Source organism: Dysidea avara, chromosome 5 (genome assembly GCF_963678975.1).
Source record: "Dysidea avara chromosome 5, odDysAvar1.4, whole genome shotgun sequence".
Lineage (NCBI taxonomy): Eukaryota > Metazoa > Porifera > Demospongiae > Dictyoceratida > Dysideidae > Dysidea > Dysidea avara.
Genome location: NC_089276.1, coordinates 12396099 through 12402685, shown reverse-complemented (window position 1 = coordinate 12402685; position 6587 = coordinate 12396099).

The following is a 6587-nucleotide window of genomic DNA, read 5'->3' as shown; positions in this document are numbered from 1 at the left end:
TGGTGCCCACAGCCAGAAAAAGTATACGTACAACTTACATTTACAATTGAATGTATAAAAATTAAGTTAGCTGGCTAAAGTTATTACATAGAGAGAGAATAAACGTCTTAATGATTAAGACAAAATATACATTACAAGCATATAGGGGCTAGACACAGGGGTACCATGTGCTGATGGATCAGTACAGGAGCCCTGGCAAGACTTACATTAACTAATTAAATTACAATACACCCAAAAAAAAATCTATATATATCTATATGTAATACTTAAAGTTAACCTAAGGTGGTCTAAAAGACCCCAGTCTGGGGAGGCTCTAGAATTAAAAATTCTGTAAGAACAGGACACAGCAATGCGAGCTGCCTGCTCAAACAAGGATCTTACAGTTTTCTTTGGCACTTCACAAGCAGTAGCCATTTGAGAAATTGTTTCTGACAAAACGTGGCCTAAACAACCAATTTCAATGGGAACAAGATTGACAGTTAACCCAGAAAGCTGGAGGTCATATTGCAAGGAGCTATATCGATCTTCCTTTCTAGTGCTAGCAGCAAGATGTTGCTGGGTATTAGTTGGTACTGTCAATTCGTACCCTTTTTTGTGCACCATACTCTTTTGAGGTCTGCACAACAATCAATAATAATAACAAATGGAATCATTAGAAACCAATTACCGGTACATTTGATATATAGTTGAACTATCCTATAATTTTAAAACTTACATGTGTATTTAATAATAAACTTACTTACATAAGTACTTATTTTAATTACTGCTGAAGTTTGGTGGGCGAGGAGGCTTGGAGCAGGCACTACACTTCGCAGATTAGGCAGTCAACTTCGCTGTTCTTAACGCCTTTAGCCTTCCCTTTGTGTGGAGACGTCCCCGGAAGTTTTCTCTTTGGTTTTCGGCCTGTAGTTGCTATAGAAGTCAGTAATAAGAACTATTTCAGCGTCTGTAGGTTGTCTTAGTTGATAAAAATCTCGAAGGAAATTCAAAACGACCATTCCCACAATCGAAGCGTCAGCTGGTTGTTCAGACCAATTTTTTTGGGGCCCACTTCTGACTTGGAAAATTTTTCACGTTTTGTGAACTTACCGTTTTTGTTTGTTTTACAGAGGTCACATATCTTGATGAAGTTATGTGGAGGGAGAGATTTGGAAGGACAGCAAAAGAGGCATATGATAGCATGATTGGTCATATCACCAAAAGATACCCTCTACCATGACTTACCGTAATTAAGTATTTGACTACCATATCAGTGATTATTATTATTATTATTATTGTTACTGAGCAGACAGCACAGCTGATATGCTCAGTGATTGCAACTACATGTATATTGTGTAACTTCTATCATTTCAATCAATCAAACATCAATTTATGAATCAAAGAAATATAGGTACACTTATCAAAGGGGTAATTAAAAATCTCATGATAATGTTTTATCAATTATCCATAGCTATAGCTAAAATGGTAGTTATACAAGTAGGATAATGTAGGACACAAGGATCATTGCAAGTCTGGGGCATTAGTACAAAATTTGGTGGAGCTTTTGAAAATAATGAATTTAAAATTACGCGCGGAACACATGCCTACGTCAGGATCGTATTCTTCAGGAAACTCTTGGGATCGTATTCTTCAGTAAAAAGTTATGGGATCACATTCTACAGGAGTCCGGAAATCAATCCTGAATTATACGATCCCGGGATCGTATTCTTCAGCAAACCCGTCAACTCCTCCTGAGAAATGTGACTTCTGTAAAACAAACAAAAGCGGTAAGTTCACGAAACGTGAAAATTTTCTAAGTCAGAAGTGGGCCCAAAAAAAATTGGCTCGGAACAGTGCTCAGGTTTTTATAACTATCCCATCAGTACTTTTGCCCTACAAAAATCACGTTCACGTGATCATTTCGTAAAATAAAAGTGCCACGCCCTAAAAATTCAAGAGGTCTATAGAATTATCTACTTTACCAGTTGGGCACTGGAGAGTGTACACAGAAGGCAGAGCCTGTTCGAGGTGTTATAATACGGAATGATGAATCTCTGCGCATAACGAGATTGATTATCAATCTCCAATGGCCATCTGTGATCCAAAATCGTGTTTATCAGGGTTGATATTGCTCGTCGCTGTCATGGTGTTGGTGGTGCTCTGTTTTGTTGGGTATTGGTAAAACCGGGAGCGGGAGTGGGAGATTTCTTGGTAAGACAGGTGTCATAGTGATATATGTTTCCCCGGGTAACGTGTTTCCCGCACACATATCCCTAGGGATCCGTGTTTCCCCGCACACATATCACTAACTCGCTAGCGACCTATAAGTCACAGTGATATGTGTTTCCCCGGGTAATATGTTTCCCCCTTATAAAGGTCATGTGCAACGTACGTAGTGTTAGCATAGGCGCGCATGCACTTTTAATAATCATAGCTAGCCATATACCTAGACACAACTAATACTATAATTTATGTATGTTGATGGAGGAAATCAAGCCATTCACTGGCATTCAACTATATATATATAACTGCTAAACTGTGCTGTGATTTAGCTATGTAGCTATAGCATCAGTTTAATAAAACAGTAGCTACAAGTACATGTATACAATAAAATATTATCTCTAGCTATATAGAGTAAATCATGTGATTGCAGCTATGTATAATTAATCAATGTAGCTACAGCTTTGGCATGCAGTCAGTCATTATCTACCCCCTTGCCGGTTCTATCTGGGGTTCCCCAAGGGAGTATTTTGGGACCTCTACTCTTCATTATTTACATGAATGATTTACCATCTTGTGTTACCATCAGTAAAACTTTACTATTCATTGACGACACCAAGATTTATAATACTGTTTGTAGTCCTGGAGATATTTCACTATTTCAAAATGATTTAGACTCAGCAACTTTGTGGAGTATGACATATAATATGTTCTTTAATCCAAAAAAGACTGTCCACCTATATTAATGCAAAAGTCATCACTAATTACAAAATAGCTGACACACAGGTTTTAACAAATAGTTCACATAAAAATCTCGGTATTATAATATCATCAGACCTATCTTGGGATCAACACTACAAAAACATAATCCCTAAGACCTACAGAATGCTAGGACTGCTCCATCGCAGCTTTAGCAAGCATCAAATAGTGACAGCCAAGAGAACTTTGTATATTTCCTTAGCGAGATCGCAAGTTATATACTGTTCAGTGATTTGGAAACCTAACCATATCAAGCAGGAGCGGATCCAGGGGGGCGACTTTATGGGGGCTGAAGCCCCCCCCTCATATTTATAGGCTTTACTTGATCAATATGATGCTGAGAATTATAATGAAATTTTGTCTTAGCGTAATTATATAATCACTAAATACTCATAAAACCACCTTATAAACATCTTTCCAAGGTATTATCAGTGGATTTATATGCTAAAGTTTTTGCAACAAGGACCTGGAGGTGTACAAGATCGAGATACTCTAATAGAGCAGTCAGCTAATTACTCTAATAGAACATTCACTGGAAGCATATAGTTGGTTCTGTTATGAAATTTTTCCAAATCTGCCTGCACCTATACATACAACGAAGTGCATTGGTCTGTTTAAAGGGCTTCATTCATCCACTTGTGTAGTTAATATGTATGGCAATACTTAATTCAGGTACACAATTTCCATTGAAAATGCTCTCAGATTCAATCTTGTATTGTTCAAATTTTCCACTTTCAACATTATTTTTCTAACATGCACCTATTCAGTGTTGTGCAATTGTGAGAGGGGTGCATCATGTACTTGGTTGTCTGTACCTACCCAAACTTTTCCATTAGCAAAATGCTTCAGAGAGCCATACCTATAATCTAAAGGCAGTATATATAATCTACAGGCAGAAAATATTATGAATTTTATGTGGCCAAATTGCAGTATTTTAGCATCTATTTTTCAACATTTCCTGGGGGGCATGCCTCCAGACCCCCCTAGTTCCAGCATGCTCTCTACCCAAGAGATTAGTACCTTGAGTTAGCCCCCCCTTTTATAAATCCTAGATCCGCCCCTGTTAAGGACATCACACTTATTGAGCAGGTCCAGAGAAAAGCAACAAAGTTTATTTTAAATGACTATATAGTTATCATTATTAGTATAGCTAGCTATAGTATAATTATTGTATTAGCTTATATAGTAGCTTTATAGCTAGTTAGCTAACTATAGCTATATACACCTGCATGCAATATGCATGGGTGTCTATTAGCTAGATATCAATAATATCTACTGAATGGTTGGATCGCGTGCTGTTTGCAACTAGCCATAGGACCTTGGAGTTACTGCACGATGGCTATATCTTAGTGGGAAACACGGATCCCTGGTGATATATATATGTGCGGGGAAACACGAATCCCTAGGGATATGTGTGTGCGGTGAAATATTAAAAAAATCGCTACGGGAAACACATATCACTGACAGCTTTTGGTGGGAAACACGGATCCCTAGTGATATGTGTGCGGGGAAAAACGGATCCCTAGGGATATGTGTGCGGGAAACACGTTACCCGGGGAAACATATATCACTGTGACACCGGGAGCTGGGAGATCACGTACACAATCACTACAAGCAACTGTTATTTTTGCACTAAAGATGGTTTATTGATGTACAAGAGGACTCATGCAAGTAGTCTCTCCCCACCTTTAAAACATGAGATATCATACGAACTCACAAAACATCTAGATACTCTAATAGAGCAGTCAGCCGGCCACTACTATAGAACAGTCTCATATTCTGTCTCTTAACTGCCACTGACTGCTAATGTATTTTTTTTAATAACAAGGTGAAAAGTCTTAGTGCTTTCAAATTAAAAAAAAATCTTGCTGGGTGGGAATCATCAGCGTAACCATTCCAACTCCGTGTCCATGATAAAATTTTTAACTTCATCAAGTGATAAAGCAAATGCACTTAACCAACAGTTTTTATCTGTTTTTACTCAGGAAAATTCTGACATTCCTACCCTACCATCAAATCAATATCCCGATACAGACAACATCGATTTTACTAGCAATGGTATCAAATGTATTTTAGAAAACTTGGATTCAAGCAAATCAGCTGGTCCTGACAGTATTCCCACCCGTATTCTGAAATTATGTGCTACTGAAATTTCCCCTATACTTCAAATTATATTTTCTCAATCATTTAAGGAAGGAATACTCCCTAGTGACTGGCTCCAGGGCAATGTTATACCTATTCATAAGAAGGGCGACCCAATTGTACCAGCTAATTACAGACCCATTTCACTTACATCAGTGTGTTGCAAGGTTATGGAACACGTAATTTATCATTCTATTATGTCTCACTTAGAACTGGACCCGCCGATTATGCTCATAATTTTACCTATTATGCTATGCTGCACTGCTCAAAAATTTACCTATTATGCTTAAATGTATGCTCAATACTTACCCATTAATAAGCATTATGCTCAAATTATGCCCAATTATTTATGCCTCAGTTCTCATGCTCTGCTAATAATTTCCAATTTATGGATCAAGACACACGGTAGTGTGTCGTGCGGCCAAGAAAGCCGGCGACCACACCGTGAGTATATTTACAGGAAGAAAGAAAGCAGATTTTTCACGCATGCATAGCTCCATGGCCTCTTCTCCAAAGCACACAATTTTTGCATTATAGCTGTCCCCCAGGTAGGGTACGCCACACAGCAAATTAGATTAAATTCGCAACAGCCATTTGCGAGATATGGGCGTCCAAAATTTCGGTTTAATTTCTTCGTTTTTTTCTTCTTATGCCGTACGGGGGGCTACGGGGGCTTCGATTTCTTTTCGCACACTTTGCAAAAATTGCTATAAAATGCAAACGTGTAACTCGATTGCCTCGATCTTTGGCACAAATTAAGAACGTGTAACGGTGGATTCACGTACCAAGTTTGTTGTAAGTCTGAGTAGTATTCAAGGAGTTATGGACGTTTATTCACGTAAAAACAGATCAAACTTCTGTCACGGCTACAGGGTAAACCAAGCGTAGAAATAACTTGAAAATTGGTGTGTAGATAGGCTGATCATCGTAGCAGTGCCTTTCGATAGTTTGAATAGCAATAGAGTTACAGCGACAAAGTTATAAAGCAAAAACTAAGCAAGTGTAAAATCGCGGGATCGAGATACTCTAACAGAGCAGTCACCACGGGGTAAAAAAGGTGTGCAAAAAATATCGAAAAAATAACAACTTACCAGAGTTCGAACCAGGGACCTCCATACCTAACACCTCCATCCTTAACCACTGAACCACTGCTACCTTGACTGATCACCTTACTTAATTTCTGCTTTACAAATGAAATTTCTAGTTGAAATCTGCTTATAGTCAAACGTTTGTAATTTCATAGATCTACCAATAGAAGTTCTAGACTGTTCTAGAACATTCTATGTAAGTTCTATTAGAAGTCCTCAAAAAATGTGCACTCTATTAGAGTATTACAATAATATTATCAAATATTGAATTAAATCATGCAATGAAATACATTTATAAGTCTGTCTTCAATAATCATCATTGTATCTACATAGAAAAGAAGAAATGTGAGTAAAGACAAACCTCAAAGTCAGCCATAGGCTGGTTTTGGGGCCTTGTAA